This window comes from Paroedura picta, chromosome 7 (assembly GCF_049243985.1).
Source record: "Paroedura picta isolate Pp20150507F chromosome 7, Ppicta_v3.0, whole genome shotgun sequence".
Classification (NCBI taxonomy): domain Eukaryota; kingdom Metazoa; phylum Chordata; class Lepidosauria; order Squamata; family Gekkonidae; genus Paroedura; species Paroedura picta.
In genome coordinates this window covers 45,729,676-45,750,784 of record NC_135375.1, presented here as the reverse complement: position 1 = coordinate 45,750,784, position 21,109 = coordinate 45,729,676, and the positions used below count along the sequence as shown (strand labels likewise).

The 21,109-nt window shown below is 40.8% G+C and overlaps 1 long non-coding RNA gene across 1 annotated transcript in view; it reads right to left on the bottom strand.

Moving 5' to 3' along the window:
- The window catches only part of LOC143841776 (uncharacterized), a 37,936-nt gene extending 27,274 nt beyond the window's left edge, over positions 1-10,662 (bottom strand). Inside the window, exons 1-2 of the long non-coding RNA XR_013232819.1 lie at positions 10,542-10,662; positions 402-552 (exon numbers count right to left, since the gene is read on the bottom strand). This is a non-coding gene — a long non-coding RNA (uncharacterized LOC143841776). The remainder of the gene's footprint in view (positions 1-401; positions 553-10,541) is intronic.
- Between the last annotated feature and the right edge of the window lie 10,447 nt (positions 10,663-21,109).

The window sequence follows — 21,109 nt, the reverse complement described above, 5'->3', positions numbered from 1 at the left end:
TTGGGGTTGCAATGAAGAATATTTATTGTCCAATTTTTTTTTAAATCTTCATATGTTTTGCATAGTTCTTCATGGGGATCTGTAATATAATTCATAATTGTAAGAGCCGAGTCCCATAAAAATAAGTTATTAAATTACCAAATGGAAAATGTATTTTAAAATAAGTGTACAGTTAATAAAGATTTTAAAAGCAACCAGTTAAAAAGAACAGCTGGTTAGAACAGTTAGAGGTGATTCCATTCTTGTGGTTGCAAATAAAGAAAAATTATCTGAAGACAAAAAAATCAGTCCTGTGTCAGGAAAATTTTGGCATAACATTAAAATAATATTTTAAAGGTAGAATTCAAAAGCATTGGTCGTTATTTGACATTCCGAAGTGATAAATTATGTTTCTCAATTACCTTTACTCTGCAGAGCAAAGCTGTCCCTCACAGACCCACTTGTCACAGCTAGACTTCTTGTTTGTCATCTATATTCACGTGCCTTTTGACTGGTCGTTTCTTGCTGCTTATATCCTTGCAACTCATTGTCGCATTGTTAGCTGCCTTGAGCCTAGGGAAATAAGATGGGATATTGATATCCTTATCCATTATTCCTCTTATAATTTGTGAAACAGCCTGGGGGGGTGGAACGAGTCCAAGGTGTCCAAGTTGGAATAGGGCCCTGCCCCTACAGCTCCCTCCCTCCTTCACTGGATGCTGGCCACTTTGCTCCCAGACACCTGAGGCACAGAGAGCCCTGCCAAACCACAAGCAACCCCTGATTACCTGCTATGGCTCCTGCTGTGAGGGAGGGAGGGAGGGAGGGAGGGAGGGAGAGAGAGAGAGAGAGAGAGAGATCTGCACCTTCCGGTGTCCCCTGGGTCCTAGCACCCATTGCATTCCTGGTTGCAATGGGCTTTCTTGCTAGTTTAAAAGAACATATTCTGTACTATAAATAAAGCCAGAGAGGGATGGTGGGAGGAGTTGGAACTCATTGCCTCCTTGATTGGGCCCCTGGGGAGTCACTCACCCCAGAACACCAATCAGGTAGGGGATGGGCCACCATAAACTGCCCACACCTCCCTGATTGATAGCGCTAGCCAGAGTTTGCCCTCGTCCTGACCAGCCTCGCCGCAGCCTGGTGAGGTGTCACTGGGGCTGTCCGGTTTGTGTAGACGTTAGAAGCCACTGTATTTTTTTTATACAACAGGCTTTTCTTCTAGTAAGATACATAATTCCTTGCCTTCTCCTGACACCAAATGTTGAATTTTCCTTAACCTGGTTTTGCTCCTGAGTGGTCCACACTGAAAAACTTTACCAAGCACATACCAGTGCAATGCTGCCATTTCTTCCACTTCCAGAAGCTAGAGGACAGTCTTTCTTACCGTATTCCCTTTTCTTCTCCCCTGAAATGTGTAGTATTTGTTTACTCACAGATTACCTAGATGGAAGGCAACATTGAATTTGTAATTAAAGGTATAATTGATCCCTTCCATTGATTATTTTGTTAACGTTTGCTGCTCTCTCTATAGATACATGTCCTTATCATGCTGTGTATTCAGTAGAAGAACTGCATTTCCCAATTAGTTTTTTTATGGGTATATATGTATCCATACATATGATTGTATGTATTAATTTTGATCACTAGCAGAAAAAGGACAAATAAATCACACTGCCTCTTCTCCTGTTCTTTGCCTTTTTAGTTTAAGAATAAGGCGAGCCAGGGATGCAAAAGAAAAAATCATTGTCTGTTTTCTCATATGCTCCTTTACTTTTTTTTTCCTTTTGTGACTGTGTGCCATTAGTCCCCTATTATTTGCATTTTTGTGAGTTCCTTCCAAACATCTTATTGTGTTCTTTAGCAGTATTGCTTAACCAAATGTTGACTGAATATTCTATTATTAGGTCACAAGACCCTAAATGGTGAACTATTGTTTTCTGAATGAGCATTAGTTAAGGTTGCCAACTGTGAGTTGGGTATTTCCTGGATATTTGGGGTGGAGTCTGGAGAAGGTGTTTGAGGAGGAGAGGGATTTTGTTGGGGTATAATGCCATGCAATCCACTCTCCAAGGCAGTAATTTTTTTTTTCTCCAGGGGAACTGATCTATGTAGTTTGGAGATCACTGGTAATTCCAGGAAATTTGTGGGGCACTTCTGGAGGTTGCTAACTCTAGCAGCTGTCTTTCAGAGAGCACATTTCCTCACCCTATCCATTGAAGCCTGGAGAAGGTGACCCATACCAGCAACAGTTGTAACTACTAATTAAAACCAAATTGATTGGATCATGGAAATGTTTTCAGTGCTTTAAAACTGTTTTTGTTTCCTAAAACAGGATAAAAGGATGGGATGCAAATATCCACTCAGGATAGGAGAAGGAAATCAGTTTACAATCATTTTCACTTGCACCTAGATAAAAAAGAAGAAAAGGATTGTTTTATTATTTATTTATTTATTCACATTTGGATTTATATGACTGCCTCTCCTAGGCTTGCGGAGGTTTGCAACATAAAACATTAAACAGTTAAAGCAATTAAAAATATATGAGGCATAGGATTCCGTCACTGGTATGAGCCTCCTTGCAGTTGCTACTCCTATTCCAGGGGGAGAGCTGTTATGGGCTCTTGTAGGAGGGGGCCAACTTGATGTTATTCTGTAATTCATTGACCCAAACCAAATGCCTGGTGGAAGAGCTCTGGTTTGCAAGCTCTTTATAACTATGAAGTCTCCTGAAGAGGTCATTCTACAAGATTGGGGCCAGGACTGAAAAAGGTCCTGGCCTGGTTAAGGCCAAATGTACTTCTTGAGGGCCAGGAAGCACAAAGCTCTACGAGGAGCATAGTCAGCCAGGCAGTCCCTCAGCTACATGGGACCCAGGCCACAGATGGCCTTGAAGGTTAAATAACCTGTGCCACTGTATTTTGGATTGCTTGCAGTCCATGAGGGACATGCTAGTTGTCAAAGAGTAAATTAAGATTCTTCTTGTTTGCAAATGGACAGAAAACAAAAACTACAAATCTTCTAAATTTTTCAATAGACTTTGACAGCTAGAACTCTGCATAGAATTGTACAGTGAAACACAGGACAATACCAGCCCATGGAAAGAAACGTGTTAATTACTTTTCTAAAGTACATCTTAAACAGGTTAAAATATCATGGCAGAATAAAGGAATAATCTAAATTTACATTTTTTGGAAAAATAGCTCAGGAAGACATCAAGCAAGCCATTTTGAATATTAAAACCCCTAACAATAGGAAAATCTATAGTTTTTGCATACCTGAGTACAATAGGCAAATGAAAGTATCAGTTGAAATCATCCTAAACACACATATTTTCAGCTTGGGAATATTTGTAATGTATTTTAGATTCATGTAATATATTTCAAGTATTGTGATGGAAAGTGCTTTATACTTTATAGTAATAGCATAATAATAAAGGATGTGATTGGCAAATGGTTTTACAGCTTGATTTCTGAAACATGAGTATACAACTAAGTCTGCATACTGTTGGAGATGAGGAGAGCCAAGCTCTGTATTTTTTTTTTAAAAGACGTAGCTGAGAAATCATAAAACTATGAATAACAAGTAGAAAAAAAATCCCTGAAAATTGCTCTCCTTTTGAAAATGTACAGAACCATAGAAATGGAAGGAGTCATACAAGCCATCTAGTCCAACCCCCTGCTCAATACTGGATCAGCCTAAAAATCATTCTTCGTAAACATCTGTCCAGCCACTGTCTAAAGACTGCTAGTGAGGGGGAGTCTATTCCACAGCTGAACTACTCTGTGAATTCCCCCCGCCCCTGATATATAACCATTACCATTCCTCATGTCTTTGAAAGCCATTACTGTGGATCCTTTCCTCTGATGCCAGCAGGAACCTCTCCCTTCCCTCCTCCAAGTATCTTTCATATACTTAGAGAGAGCAATCCTGCCAACCTCTTCTTCTCCAGGGTGAACCTTCCCAAGTCTCTCACCATTTCCTCAGAGCTTGGTCCCCAACCATCATCCTTATTTCTCTCCTCTGCACTTTTCAATTTTGTCCACATTCTTTTTAAAGTGGGGCCACCAGAATTGCACACAGTATTCCAGGTGCGCTCTGACCAATGAGGTGTAAGGCAGGACAATGTCATCTTGTGATTTTGATGTGATATCCCTGTTGATACAACCCAAGACTGCATTCACCTTCTTTACCACCACACACATGAGCGTGCACATACACATACACACACATACTTGACACTTTGGAAAAATCATTTTTTCTTATAACTATCACTCCTTTCCATCTGCCATCCATTCACTATTTATAAGTTTCATCCTGCACCCGCCCCCCTAGAAAAAACAGGAACTTCTTAAACTGTGTGTGGTCCCTGATCATAAATGAATCATACTGAAAGTCACATCAACAGGTTAATACAATAATCATTGTATTAAATTATTCTGTAGCCATAAGGCCCCGTTCTAATTAACCTATCTTATGTTGTAATTATATAGAGGCCTCTCAATGTAGAAGTTAGTCTGTTCTAGTAACTTAGAAACTGACTCTTTCATTCTGCAGCTTTTTGCAAGTCATGATCTCATTATGAAAATTGATTCAAATGTATAGAAAGGATATATGGTTCAGTCTGCACAGATTTTGAAGAAGACTAAATGAGACAAATTATACTATATTTGCATTTGCCTATTTGAACTGGTTCTTAAGGTGTCATCTTCCAACAAATGCTATCTTCATGATATATAAGTTTTCCACATGGAGAGTGGTATTGTCCAGATCAATCTATTAACTCCCCCCTTTACGCTGTATTTTAGGTGTCATGTATGTGGTTCTGTTAACAATTCTACTGAGGACTGAGCTTGGGTCCATGGTAGGATCAGTGCAGGCAATGTAATTGACCAGTGTGCTGCCAGCTCCCCGTCTCGGGATCCAGTCACTTGAAAGTGACCAATAGCATGGTCACTGGTGGGAAGATCCATGTGTGTGTGTTGGGTTTTTGAGGGGTCTCTCTGTTCAGTTTTGTGTCTTGTACCACCATGCTGAGATCCTAATAAAGAGCTGATTGAGCGTCTAGTGGTCCTGGATTCCTTGAACCCATAGATACAACAATAGGCTAGTGAGAGAATGTAGCAATGGCCACAGGGGATTAGACAGATTCATATGGGATAGGTCTGTCAGTGGCTACTAGCCATGGTGAGTAAAAAGAACCTCCACTTTCAGAGGCAGTCAGCCTTTGAATGCCAGTATGAGGAAGCAACATCAGAGGATGGTTTTGTTCTCTGTGCCCTGTTGCTGGAACTCCAGAGGAACTAGTTGACCACTGTATGAGACTAGATTAAATGTACCATGAGTCTGATCTGGCAGAGCTCTTTGTATGTTCTTAGGACTGCACTTTATCAGAACAGAAATGGTTGAATCAGTTCTCTGTTTAATAGCTAGATTCAAGACCAGCAGCACCTTAGGGATCAACAAAATTTTCATGACCAACAAACACACTCCCCTAAAATTTTGTTGGTCTCTAGCTGTTCTACTGCTGACTAACACAGCTGTCATATGAAACTATTCTCAGGGTTTAAAGAATATGCTGTCTGCACTGTCAAATTAATGAAACGAAATGGAAAAAAAATTCTGATGCACTATTGCAATCCCAGGGATGCATTCATATAATCCATGGGGATTTCATTCACATATTACAGTTCCCTGAGCAGATTTAACACATAAGAGAGTCATGAAATATTTTTTTAATGTGTGAACTAGACCTAAATTTCTCAGTATGAGGTTCCATGTAACGATATGCTGTGACTGCCACTCACTATATTTTTTATTGTTAGGAGTCCTGTCTTTGTAAGCCAAAATTGTCTTCCTAGACTTTATTCAGAATTGCTATTTGCAGCAAAACTCACAAATGTAATTTTTGGTTGCCATGAGCATTACGTTAATTGTATATAAAATGTAGCTTCTGCTTGTGAAAAACAGAAAAATACTAAAATAAAATATAGCAATGGTGCAGTAATGGAACATAAATTTCAGCATTTAAATGTACATTTCAAGAGATTACTAATTGATAAAGAAAAAGTCCCCAATAACAAAAAGTTACTCACTTTACTTCTAAATAACATTCATAGCTTCAGGTTACTGATGTACTGGGAAAAAATGTGTTTATTGAACCCAGATTAGATAAAGGTGTTTGCATGTGTGTAATTTACAGCATTTTTTGTTGTTTTCCAAATACATTTATATCTGATCTGTGCAGAGAAATATTGGTATCCATAAAACAGAATGCACATTAGTCAATAGTAAAGTAAACCTGTTGCCCCTAATCTCTCTTGTACTTAATGAACATGTTATTGTGAGACTGCTGTTCAAGTACTGGGGCCAGGGCTTATAATGAAAGAATGTTAATAGGATTTTTTTAAAGTAGTAGTAGACGTTTCATTAGAAATAAATTGACAGAAGTTGGCATCCTGTTCATTTCATTATTATGTTTAAGGATTCATCAGAGTTTGAGACTGTCACACATACATATACACACACATACATTGGGTGTGTATATGTATGTAGAAAAGGTATCTGCAGTTTGAGTTTGAAACAGACAAAGAGAAGTAAAACAACCTTTTTTTCCCACTCAAGAGGGAAAAAAAGAAAACCAAGAGGTAAGTGGGAGGCAGATGTCTATAGAAACTTATTGGTAGTGGTCTAAAGAGAAGCCAAAATACCAAAACTGGGTACAAGGCTCTGAGAAGTAAATAATCCAAAAAAAGAAGTGCAGCAAAGAGATATTTCTTGTCTTGATGGGTGCTCAAATAGAGGTAGTCCCAAGAAAGTCAAAACCCTTGGGGGATAATTTCTGATCCTAGCTGTAGAATAGGCAACCAAATGTATATTTAAAAAAAATTAAATTAAAAAATTAAATTAAAACCCACGGTAATGAGAAATGTTTTGACAGAGCCTAAATAACATTAGAGTAGGCCAGCAGAGTCTCAAGGGGGAGGTATTCCCAAGAATTTCTATGTACTTCAGAATACAGGGGAACAGAGAGCAGGGTTGAAAGGAAACTCTTAAATGGAAGGCTGCAAGACAATCTTTAAATTACCTCCATCCACAGTCATAGAAGGCCTATAACAGTGGAGTAGAAGTTGATGGTTTGGTTGAGTTTGCTTTCTGAGGGCTTTTCACTGGGAGCCAGATATATGCCTATTCCCCTTATCCTCCATTGATCTTCTGCTTATCCCTATGCTATCCATGGCAACAGACCTCACCATGGACTAGAGTGGCATCCTTGAGCCACTACAGTCTAGTCACTTCTGGTTTCCACTTTGGCTTAGGCAAAAACAAGTCAAGCCAATAGCACAATGCACTCTAAAGACAGTAACAGTGGACATATCATGACCAACTGACCTTACTGCATCCTTGCACTGGCTAGGAAGCACATAATGTATCTTCAATCAAGACAAAGAACATCCTCCTTCCTGATATCCCTCCCCATGCTAACCATTGTTCTCCTAAAGTGGTAATCAGCAGAACCTCATAAATACTTTGTTCACCCCAAGAACACCGTTTCTGTCCCCACCATCATGCCAGATTGCCAGGAGTTTTATTACTCTCATCAACTAGATATTAGAATTTCAACCCAGGTACAGAGTTTTCTTGAAGTTTCCCATTCTTCCCCAAACATCCCTCTTTTATCTGTGCCATACTAGAGCACTCAGATCTTTTTGTCATACCAATCAGAAGGCAATCACACATTTTGTCTAAAGCCCACTTTAGCCTACTTGACTTTTTACCATGTACCTGGCTAGGAAAAGGGTATCAAATCCCTTCACTTGGACTCCCCCAATTTGCCTCTCTGATAATCTAGGATCCTGCCAGAAACCCAACTCAAATGCTGGCTTGTTCGCATTGCTCTGCTCCTTCTATATATGCTCCCCATATCCAGAATGGTTTCCCTGAAACCTAGCCATTTCTTCTGCATACATGTGTTAGTGTAATTGCATACAGTCTATTATTTATCTTGTGTTTATTTCTTTAATAAAACCACATTCTTTATTTTTAATATACTAAAGTCTTTTAATATTTGTTGTCTACCTTGGGTTATTAAAAGGGTTCAATCACCTTGTAAACAGTGGCAAAACAGTCTTCACTAGTTCCTCCCCTTTTTGCTCTGCTGATTCCCCCCACATTTAGAGCATTTAGGGTAACACCTATTAACATCTAGAGACTGGGTAGCAATTCTGTGCCATCACTTCGAGTTATTACAGAGTTATTACACTGAAAGAAGGCAGACACCTTCTTCCCTCTCTTTTCATTTCCCATAATATGATGTCCTTTATCTTGAGAACAAAGCTGTGTCAAGTTCTAGGTGAGTCCCAAACTTAAATGCTCTAGCACTGCATGTAATTTGCATGTTCTTACAGTTTCAGTACATATAATCCAATCATTGTTTCCCCACAGTTCTAATTCATGTGAATTTGTGCACACATACAAAACACATTGGTAACCCTGTTTGGACAATACAGTATGGCATGTATCAGGACTCATTACAACATGGTAATGGCACGTATCAGGATTCAGCGTCCTTTTGATATGTGTGCTTGCTGGCCTCCCAGGATACGTAAATATGCTTCTACTCTATAATTAGCAAAACATTCACAGCAGATATTTGTTGGTGTTAGGACCCTTCTTCACTTTTGTGACAACCTCAGAGTCACTCTGCTGGCTTTGCAGCAGAAATGCCTGCAACGTGGGTTGAAGGGGAATAGAATCTGATTCTCCTCCAGCATCATTCCAACTGGGATGTGAATGAGAGTTTAATGTTATTTGATTTATTATTTGCTAATTGTAGGGGATTTTTTAATTTCATTCCATCAGAAAATGTTTTATGGCTTACTGTTATTAACGTGTGGCCCATCCAGTGCCCTGTTTACATGATTTTGAGTCAATCACAGTTAATTTGGCACAAAATAACCCTTTTCGATGTCTTTAGTGCGTAGGCGGCCTTATAATTACTGCTATGTTGGCTCATGAAACACAATCCATTAAACTAGTAGGGAGAAAAAAAGACATTTTGGCATGTGTAAAAGGGCTATACAATGTAAGGCCAGAAATGACTTTGATGTTGCTGTGCAGCTCTAGCTGATGCCTCTGTAATCAATATATTAAACAAGCAGGACTGTCATAATTGACAGGGATTGCTAGCAATGCCACAATTTTCTCTCTATTCCTACCCAGCGTGTTAATCATATCTTTCGGGTATGAAAAAAGAAGAAGAAGTAACTTAGAATCTGGGAAGAGCTGCAGTGCAGTTTTGCCACGTAGCCACCAGCAGAAAGCAAATAGTGATGAATCAGCCGGGTGCCTATATTGCTGCAGGCCCTGCTGCTTTATGTTGTCCTTGGGGACCACCTGTTAAGCTGAGGTCACTTTTGAAAGTTGAGACTAATAAGGCATGCTGCTTTGAGAAATACCAAATGGGCAATTTTTGCACACCTTATGCTACTCCTAAGGAAGGCAAAGGCAAAGGGGAATTGCATGTGTGTGTGGGGGGGGGGGGAACTCCTTGGTCAGCTTCTTTTTCATTTAGTTACCTTAGAAAGATAGTGCAGCTCTGTAAAAAAAATAACTAATGGGGAAATCCATATGGAAGGCTGCTGTACCATCCATGGGAATCAGATTCACTTAAAGTCCCAGCCAATGCGGCATGTCCCAACTTTCATTTGGCCTCGTTTAATTTCTTCTGCCATCCTCTGTATTCAGACACAGACATCATTAGGGGTATTTAGGCTCTCCAGTTGCTGCGAAACAGAAACAGCGGTGGTGATATTTTTTTTGCAGCTAAGCAAAATAACTGTTTAGATCCAGTCAGCTTTTTTACTCAGTCTTGCCTAATTGCCTCCCTTACTACCGTCCCTCTGCCACATGGAGATCCCATACTTGCAGATCCCATGATTTATCACATAGATTTTTTTGGCTGCCACAGGGAAATGCTCCTTCCTTTTTATTTTTTTTTTACCAGCAGAATATGCATATTGTCTGACTGTGTACAACTGTGAGCTCTGTAGAACTGAGCAGCATAGCTATCAAGTGAATATAGATGTAAATACATCCATTACAAAAGTATACTATCAAGCAGCTGTCATTTTGGAAACTCTGCTTCCGAGACTCCAAGCAGCCCATATTTAATAAGGTCTATTAAGCCTAGAAAATGCAACAACATTTCTAAGGTGGATTTCATTATATCGGCTTCCCATGGAATGAGGAATGTGAAGGCTGTGGTAAATCTGAATGCTGCTGCATGAAAACATTCCAACATATCAAAATCCCTTCTTGCCCGACTTCCTAACACCTCTGTTCTGTTGGTTTTGCTCACGGATGCCTTAATTAGACATTGCAGTGGCAGATCCCATACTGAAATATAGATCTGCTCACAGCTATAAAGCAGAGCTAGGTCCACAAAAGAAACGTGAATGGTGAGAAGTAAAATGAAACTGCCTTCTCTGCTTCTGGATCCTGATGAAATAGCTCTATTTCCCCTGGCAAACTTAAGACCATTTCCACATTAGGAGACATACCTTGTTTTACCCTCACTTTGGATTTCCTTTGGATGCTGCAAGTTGTCTCTAGCCTTTCCACATTTGGTCTTTCCTCCCCTCATTCCCCAGCCTGAAATTCATGATATACTTCCAGCACTGACTCCAATGGAGACAGCCTCCCATCATGCTTTGCTCCCTTCCCCTTTTCCAAAAATGGTGTTTTGTTTTTTGCCTGCTTGCCTGCTTGCCTGCTTGCACTTTTGTTTTCACCTCTTTGTCCCACCATTCTGTGCCCTTGATTTCCTCTCCCCCTTCCCCCCAAAGTGTCCTCAATGTAATTTGGGTTATAACAATCTCACATCATGACATTGCTGTGTAAGACTGCTTAAAGAAAAAAACCCTTAGAAACAGGGTTGTAACATAAAAGACCCATTTTTAAGGCAGATTTTTCAGAATGGAGGGAGAGAGAGCATGGATGGTGACGAGGAAAGGGGTGTTCCCAAAATGGTGGGCCTGGAGAAAAAAAACCTGATTGCATGCATTTCTGCATCAGGCAGCCCAAAAAGATGAAGTCCAGTTTTCTGGGAATTCCTTTGCTGCTGGGCAAGTGAGGCAGCCATTTAGGACTGCACCTGAAGTAGCAAATTTTAGTGCAGAAGCGGATGAAAAAGTCGACTTTAAAAATGCTGAATGATATTGCAAATGCAAAAACGGTCTTTGCCTGTGGCAACATTTTAGATTCTTCAGAGATCAAGTTAATTTGCTCCCAGCAGAGTTGTGAGTGCTGTGCTTTGACATAGCAATTGCAACACCTCTGCAATTTATCCTACTTGGCAATAATACTGGTTAAGACATTCAGTGGAAATGAAATAGTATAGAATAATGCTGAGGACAAAAATTCACATTCTGTAGTTCATATATAGTAGGAAAGGTGTGAGGGGTTCTGTGTTTGGACAGCTCATGATCTTCATTGAACCAAAGTTTGTAAGGCCTGAATGGGGCAGAGCTGTATGACAGATGCCAGGAAATGAGTACAGCCTCTCATCTCTTTAGTTCTTCCCTTGCTTGATGATGATACTGGGTCCAGGAAGTTGGCAACATGGGAGTGAGCACAGCAGACAGTTCCTCAGTTGAATCCAATTCCAATAGTAGCTTCTGGGGTGAGCTGGTCACTTTAAATGTATTAAATGTATTAATGGCATTGTGTGTATGTATATCAAATCTTATGCCAATAAAGGTATTTGAATCTGAAAAACCTGAATCTGATCTTCATTGAATTTTTTTCTGATGTAGTAAATGATTCTTAAAAGGTAAAGGTATCCGCTGTGCAAGCACCGAGTCATGTCTGACCCTTGGGGTGACGCCCTCTAGCGTTTTCATGGCAGACTCAGTACAGGGTGGCCTTGCCAGTGCCTTCCCCAGTCATTACCGTTTACCCCCCAGCAAGCTGGGTACTCATTTTACCGACCTCGGAAGGATGGAAGGATGAGTCAACCTTGAGCCAGCTGCTGGGATTGAACTCCCAGCCTCATGAGTAAAGCTTTCAGATGGCTTACCACTCTGCGCCACAAGAGGCCCTTGTACACAATTAATTCTTGCAGAAGACATGGGAAAGTAAGGCATTTGTGAATATACTTTGCTTCATTATTTGACATACATCTGTCACTGCTACCATTTTAAGATTTTCTCCATTGGGATTTTCTTCACAGACATAAGATTTTCTCCAAGGTACATAATTATATTTTCTGGCTAAACAAGGAGTAGTGTAACTATGGCTTTTGCCCTTATCAATAACAGTTTTGGGCTTCTAGATACATGACCACAGCCAACCTTTCTTACTAAATGGGGAAACAATATTTGAGTACTAGGCCAGGCTTCTCCTAGACCAGGGGTAGTCAAACTGCGGCCCTCCAGATGTCCATGGACTACAATTCCCAAGAGCCTCTGCCAGCACTCGCCGGCAGGGGCTCATGGGAATTGTAGTCCATGGACATCTGGAGGGCCGCAGTTTGACTACCCCTGTCCTAGACAGCTGACATGTTGCTTAGGGAAGGGAATAGAGGCAATTAGGGTGGATCCAGCTCCAGGCTGAAGAAGTTGGTTCTCCATGTTTTGTACTACTTATTACCCTCTTTAGGTACCTTGTTATTCTCACAGTCATTAGAACTTAAATATTTAAATGAGAGATGTTTACATTCTAAGAACACATTGTTTAAGTGGTGATTGCCATGCCAAATTAAAAGCCCCATTCTCACGGTAAGTCCATTCTTATAGATCCCTGAGTATATAAAATCTCAAAAGTGTAGGTAGCTTCTCTTGTTTATGCTAAACATGGTATCCTTTTAGCTATTAGATAGACATAGAATGTCTTAGTAAAGTACAAGGACACAGTGGGCAATGGAAATGACAAGAAATCTTATAATGCACATTTGTGGTAGGAGAGCTTATTACCACATAGCCTAAATAGTCTGTACAACAGTAGAATATGGCTGAGTGTAAGCTTATTAGGTAACTTTGGGACCATCGCTATCTCTCAGCCGAGCTTACTTTTCAGAGCTGGAATCAGAATAAAAGCATGGAAGGGCACATCATGTGACCTCTTCCAACAGATGGACAGGATGCTGCTGCTAATAAAATGAATAAAATCAGATGTTCAGTTGAGCCAGGCTTATATGTTAAGCTCACATGTATAGATGATTGGGCTTCTGCTGATCTGGCACATTATCTTCCCTTCTTCATTAATATCAGACATGCGTGATCCAACCACTAGTTCAATCTTTTTTAGGACTTCTTTACATTATTCTGTCAGTTACAGAGAAAATTTTAATGATTTTATCAGGTAGGACTGATTTAGGCTAATGTCTTTATTTCTTTTGGCTGTTATACAAAGTCATTGTTTTTGATAGAGAAAAGCAAAGGAATTTAGTAAGGGAGAAGATAAGAGAGCCTGGATTAAATATGTGACAGAACTGGGCTGTATTGTCAAAATACTGTATAAATAACAAAAGAAATTCTGATTATGGAGTATAGGGCTGAGATCACAAACTATTCATAAGCTGTAGTGTACTTTCTTTAGAAGCTCTTTGGAGAAGTTTTTGAAATTATCTATTGAACATTTGCAGCACAAGAATAGCATTTTGCAATGCAAGATTGCAGTGACTAGGGATGAGCAGGAACCAGAAAAAGAAAAAAAAATAGTGCCTATTTTACATCAGTTTTTTCCCACAGGTCAAAGTGTTTAGGCACATCTAGAGATGGCTGTAGCCAAAGGATAGTGTCTGGGTGGCAGGTTAACATGGATAGAGAGGTTGTCGAGAGGCATTTAGCTGCACTGGATGAGTTCAAATCCCCTGGTCCAGATGAAATGCACCCGAGAGTACTCAAAGAACTTTCCAGAGAACTTGCACAGCCCTTGTCCATCATCTTTGGAACCTCTTTAAGGACTGGAGATGTCCCGGAGGACTGGAAAAGAGCAAACGTTATTCCGATCTACAAAAAAGGGAGGAAGGATGACCCAGGAAACTACAGACCAGTGAGTCTGACCTCTGTTGTGGGGAAGATAATGGAGCAGATATTAAAGGGAGCGATCTGCAAACATCTGGAGGACAATTTGGTGATCCAAGGAAGTCAGCATGGATTTGTCTCCAACAGGTCCTGCCAGACCAACCTAGTTTCTTTTTTTGACCAAGTAACAGGTTTGCTGGATCGGGGAAATTCGGTTGATGTCATTTACTTGGATTTTAGTAAAGCTTTTGACAAGGTTCCCCATGATGTTCTGATGGATAAGTTGAAGGACTGCAATCTGGATTTTCAGATAGTTAGGTGGATAGGGAATTGGTTAGAGAACCGCACTCAAAGAGTTGTTGTCAATGGTGTTTCATCAGACTGGAGAGAGGTGAGTAGCGGGGTACCTCAGGGCTCGGTGCTCGGCCCGGTACTTTTTAACATATTTATTAATGATCTAGATGAGGGGGTGGAGGGACTACTCATCAAGTTTGCAGATGACACCAAATTGGGAGGACTGGCAAATACTCCGGAAGATAGAGACAGAGTTCAACGAGATCTGAACACAATGGAAAAATGGGCAAATGAGAACAAGATGCAATTCAATAAAGATAAGTGTAAAGTTCTGCATCTGGGTCAGAAAAATGAAAAGCATGCCTACTGGATGGGGGATACGCTTCTAGGTAGCACTGTGTGTGAACGAGACCTTGGGGTACTTGTGGATTGTAAACTAAACATGAGCAGGCAGTGTGATGCAGCGGTAAAAAAGGCAAATGCCATTTTGGGCTGTATCAACAGAGGCATCACATCAAAATCACAAGATGTCATAGTCCCATTGTATACGGCACTGGTCAGACCACACCTGGAGTACTGTGTGCAGTTCTGGAGGCCTCACTTCAAGAAGGACGTAGATAAAATTGAAAGGGTACAGAGGAGAGCGACGAAGATGATCTGGGGCCAAGGGACCAAGCCCTATGAAGATAGGTTGAGGGACTTGGGAATGTTCAGCCTGGAGAAAAGGAGGTTGAGAGGGGACATGATAGCCCTCTTTAAGTATTTGAAAGGTTGTCACTTGGAAGAGGGCAGGAAGCTGTTTCTGCTGGCTGCAGAGGAGAGGACACGCAGTAATGGGTTTAAACTTCAACTACAACGATATAGGCTAGATATCAGGAAAAAGTTTTTCACAGTCAGAGTAGTTCAGCAGTGGAATAGGCTGCCTAAGGAGGTGGTGAGCGCCCCCTCACTGGAAGTCTTCAAGCAAAGGTTGGATACACACTTTTCTTGGATGCTTTAGGATGCTTAGGGCTAATCCTGCGTTGAGCAGGGGGTTGGACTAGATGGCCTGTATGGCCCCTTCCAACTCTATGATTCTATGATTCTATGATTCTAAAAAAAACTGAAGGGGGAAGTTTATTCATGAACTGAACTAATTTGTGATTTATGACCCTGCGTACCCCACTGAAAAGGACCACAGTCCCTTTAAATGAGGTTTGCAAAAAGCCCAAAAATCAGATGAGCAGCTGTATCCCTTTCTCACGTGGTCTCTTTAAAGGGACGGCACAAGAAATCCCCCAAAACAGCTACTTTTGTGGCATTCTGCTCTATCTATGAACCGCCACAAACTGCATAAAAGTATGTGGAAGTTTGTAATAGTAAACTTGTCACAAATTTTGGCTTGCAAACCATGTTTGGTTCATGCCCAACCCTAGCAAAGACTCTATGTGTTGTTTATGCTCTATATGTTCTCATAAATAGGGGGTTTGAGCAAGATATATACAGTAGGCAAATTATATTTATATTTATATACTGCCCTCCCCTGTGGCTCAGGGTGGTTTACAATGAAACATTTTCATGGTACACTACAAGGATCATAGTCATATAACATTTCAAATGGTGGAATTTGTAACAATAAAATATTTAACACTTAACACTTGGAATTACATTTCATCTCTACAACTCAGCAGTTGTATATTGTTTCCTGGTCTGCAATTTCAATTTTTTAAAATATCTACAAGAAATAGTTGATGGTGGGAGGGGCCTCTGGGCTCTGGATTGGTGGAGTTGTTTCACGGGCCTTGATTGAAAGGTTAGTGGAAAAGCTCCATTTTGCAGGCCCTGCAGAATTGTTTCAGCTCTTCTGGGAGCACGTTCCATCAGTGAGGGCCAGGACAGGAAAGGCCCTGGCCCTGGTCGAGGCCAAGCGAGGCTCCCTGGGGCTAGGGATCGCCAGCTTGTTGGTGTCTGAGGAGTGTAATGCTCTCTGGGGGACATATGAAGGATGAATGTGTATCTGTTGCCAAGTTTTACTTTGATAGAGGTAACAGTAACTGAACATAATTACAAATAAAGAAATGGAAAGATTCATAAAATATGAGCAGCTGATTTATGCATGTCCTGAATATAAGGGGTTCTGTACCCGAAATCCAATACATCTTAATGCAAATAACAAGGGTAAGCTACTTTGAGACTCTTCAGGGGAATCAATGGATCTGTTTAAATGGCTAATGGGTCTAAACCTGCTGAAAATGTGAGGGGGCCATAGAGGATAGCTCAATGAACATCTCAGCCCAGTATGATGCAGCAGTGAAAAAGGCAAATACTGTGTTAGGGATTATTATGAAACGGATTGAAAATAAAACAGACAATATTGTAATGCCCCTTTGTGGCCTCTTTTGGAATACTGTGTACAGATCTATAGTGTGGTCTCATTTGGAATCATATGACCTTCATGGCTCCATGCCTTAAAAGCCCAAATCTGGGCCTATATTCTCCAAAGCCCTTCCCTTCCCCCCATGTTATTGAGGCCTAATTGAGAGACTTGGGAAGTTATATTATCGTGTTAGAAAAATGGTGGGAGAGAACACAGCTTTGAGGGCAGCCACCCCTGTGTTATAGAATTCATACCTCAAGCTAATTATATATTTTTAACTCACTGTTAATGCTCAGGGAGAAATGTCAGGACTTATGAGCATTTATTATAGTGTGTGGCCGTGACTCACCGGGGCCACAAGTTGATGCTGCGGAGGGTCAGTTCGAGGGACACGTGCTGTTTGTGCGGTGGGGGAGGTATGAGGAGAGCCCGCGACACCTATAAAAGGTGTATGGGCTCTGTCTCTTGGTCAATAGACACCAAAGGAACAGCTTCCCTCCCACCCGCCTAGGAATTGTTGTTGTGTAACTGGGTTCTCGTTGTTTGAGTCTGATGGTTCAGATGTTGTCAAGCAATTCATCACAGCTGTGGGTTTGCATGGGATGGAGCCTGTTGGCAAGAGGTCTGGTTGCTATCGGACTCGCTGGGGTTTGGGCTATCCATAAGAGGTGACATGTAAAGAACAGTGGCTGACCTGGCTGGGAGTCTAGGGACTCATTTTACCAGGAGGCCTGGGTGGCAGCCAAATGAAGTTCATGCCCTTTGACCTTCCACATAGATCACTTCCCTTAGGGGTGGACTCCAGGAGGCAAGGGGATCTGCTATCCCAGATGGGAATGCTGTGGATCCCTGGGGCATCTCTAGTGGGTTTTGGTGCAGTCTACTGACTGCTAGCTCCCTGTCCCATTTGTTGCCAACCCTCATGTGGGAGGATAATAAACCTGTGGCCGTTTTAATGCCAACCAGTGATGTCACTTCTTATTCCAGCCAAAATGCCCTCCTGCCAATCAACTGAAATCTGCTTAATTCTGCAAATTGTTTTGGTGAGTCTCCTTACTCTGCATTATAATTGATTTTAATATTCTTTACCTGTTTTTATTGTTGCCTTCATGTTACAAGTCACCTTGAATGGCTCAGTAACACAGATCAGATATAACCCCTCCCTCCATGTTGAAGTACATGTTTTTAAATGCCTTGTATTGGTATTGCTGCCCATTTTTCTGTTCCGCATCCCTCTTCCTCCTGCACATGGATTAATTGTACCTTGCACCAACTATGTGAGTCATTTTCTAACCACAGTTGTATATCAGTTGAAATGACTGGGAGAACATCCTCTGTTTACTCAACAATATGGTATGGTATAGCTCCCTGCTGTATAGAAGCCACAACAATTAGAAAAATAAGGGGGAAGTGGAATTGTTCCTTTGTCACATCACATATCTAAGGCTCTGTCATTAATCAACAATAATTCTTAGCATCCTGGTCCTAAATTCTGCCCAAAGGCAGAATTTATCAGCTTTGGAATGGCAGAACAAGGCACTGCCAAGTCTCTGTGCTTCTCTTCAATGCTCAACTGACCACTTTGCTTTGCCGCTCCCTGTGGTGTAACATACTAGTTTTAGGGCTATTTTCAGAAAGCTGGCTTAGAATTCTCAGCTATAGATACTTATGACCCTTTAATTCCCTCCAGGGCAGCTGAGCTGCAGTTTAGGCATCTTAAATGAGATATTGTTCTTTTGAAACCTTTATATACTAATCTGATCAGTTTGTGTTGGTGTTTACCAGTTTTTTTAGTTCACATTTTTTGGTTCTATTATGCTGTATTCTCTTTCTCCCAGGCAGAGTAAAATCAATAAAGCAGAAAGAAAAAAGTATATAAAATATACAGAAGGAATGTCAGAGAAATGAAAACTTGGTTGAAATCATGTACAATGAGAAACAACATGTAAAAATAACAAAAACATGTTAGAATGTGCAGTGTTTTGCTGGAAATTTTGCCTGCTTTTTAAATTTATCCTCTTTCCCACAGTGACTATTCTATTTATCTAGGATGGCATTTGATAACGTAAATTACTAACCTGAAGACACTATTCCCCGGCAGCTTTCCTTTCCATACAATGCATGAGTAGCTCCTGCCCTTTTAAAGCCACCATAGTATCACGGGAAATAGGAAAGTGAAGTTACTGAATCCAAATCATAAATATTATATTCCTTATTAAGGCTGGCTTCTTCCATTTTCATAAAAATAAGGTCTATTTCCTGGAATAAAACCTTTTTGTTGTAATTGATCTTGTGTAGTTGACCTTGCCCTCATGTCCTTCATTTCCCCCCCTCTAAAACTTGACACATACCTTATACTTATCTTGGTTTGCTTTTAAAATCATCTCTCTCTCTCTCTCTCTCTCTCTCTCTCTCTCTCTCTCCCTCTCTCTCTCTGCCTCTCATTGAAGATCTTTGGTTCATCTTCTTCAAAAAGCTACATGAGGGGTTTTTTTTCCAGCCTGTTTGAATTCCTAATGCCACAGCATCTGCTGTTTGTTCGTTTTTTAATAAGGTGACTAGAATGTCATACATTATTCTAAGTTACCCTCACTAATCCCATATGTGGTGCGAGAATAATTTTCTCCAATTTATATCTAATGACTCTGTGCAATCCAGTGCTTCCATTATTAATTGCTATGTACAAGGTTTTAGAATTTATCAAGAGACTCCATGGCAACCTTATGCTTGGCATTTTTAATTTGATACGTTCCCTCGTGAACCTATTTTGCCTTGCCAGTATATCATACTTCCCATGAATGCTGCTATTATCTTGGCTTTATTCATTAATACTGTAATTTATTATTATAGTCCACAAAGGATTTGCTATTAGAATCTGAGCAGCATAACCATAGAATTAGACCTATCTAATCAAGTTGGGTCAGTTGTGGAACAGACTGGCAGTTCCCATCAAACTTGTCATGCTCACTGATGAGGAGCATTCTTCCACTTTAAACAGGAACTTTGGACTAAGGTTAGGCTCCTTATAAAGGAAGGGGATAATGCCCCTTTCCTCCTTCCTCTAGCAGTAAGAATTGTGCAATCAAAAGTATCAGTGTCTACAACAAACACGTATTAGTTGGAAGTGTGGCACTTTACTGTATCACAGATCTGGTAGATTTGAGTGATCAGAATTTTATTACAAAACATAACACCTGTTAACAGAGTATTCACACGATAATCATTACCATCTAATCTGGTTTTACAAACAGCCCCCTACAACAGGGATGTTTCATGTGACCTATGCATGAGTGCACTATTACGAAGGGAGTTGTAGAACTACTAGAAGGTATGGCAGGGATAACATTCTCCAGTGCTAGAGGTAACGCATGAATATGTTGGTTAAACTATAGGCTGAATCCAATTAGCTGGTTTATTCAATGTTATCCAGTGCCCCTCCTTATTATATCTCTTGTCCCAAATACCTAGGCCCCTTTTGACAAAAAAGTATGCAGAATAGGTGAGGAAGTTTGAAGTCAGGTATTTCAGAAAATGCACAACTATCTATATATACCTTGATCTACTATTGCCAATATCAAACTTTTATTCCGAATGATCAAATGATACCCAGTGCGCCAAACTCATCCTTATCCATGGTTCCTCTATATATTTGTGAAACAGCCTGGGGGCTGGAACGTGTCCAGCTGTCCAAGTTGGAATAGGGCCAATCAGGGTGCAGCCAGCAACACTGGCTGCACCCTGATTAGCCCTGCCCATACAGCTCCCACCCTCCCTCCCTGGATGCTAGCAAGTTCCTCTCAGATGTGCCAGAGACAGAGAGAGACACACAGAGCCCTGCCAGGCCAAACACAAGCCCTCATTCCCTCCTATCATTCCTGCTGCAAGGGAGGCAGAGAGAGACACAGAGAGAGCTGCCTCAAACTGCACACCAGCCCTGCTTCCCTCCTAAGAATGAGCCCTAATTAACTGCTATGCCTCCTGCTGCAAGGCACACCCGAGAGACTCACAGTGAGAGGGAGAGAGAGACGCACGCAGAGATCTGCACCTCCCGATGTCCCCTGGGTCCTAGCGCCCATTGCATTCCTGGTTGCAATGGGATTGCTTTCTAGTTTATAATAAAACTGTGGCCATGTTTTGCCAAATGTAAGTGTTAGAGTCCTTACTTCCGACACAAACAGTATTCCCCTGCTCAAGTAAAATACTGTGAATTAAACACTTCTCACAATCATTATTTCCCAATAAAAGATATCTCTTATCTTCTCATTGGGCTGAAAATGGCAGAAAGCAGCTTTGACAAGTTCCAATATTTTGTAAATTGTCCAGTGGAAGTAACAAGCAGTCTAATATCTGGTTCGATTAATTTTGTCTAAAAATATATTAATCTTCAAAAATGGCATCCCAATCCTAAAGGATATAGTCTCTCAATATTTCCTTTCCTCCTTGTCTGCATTTA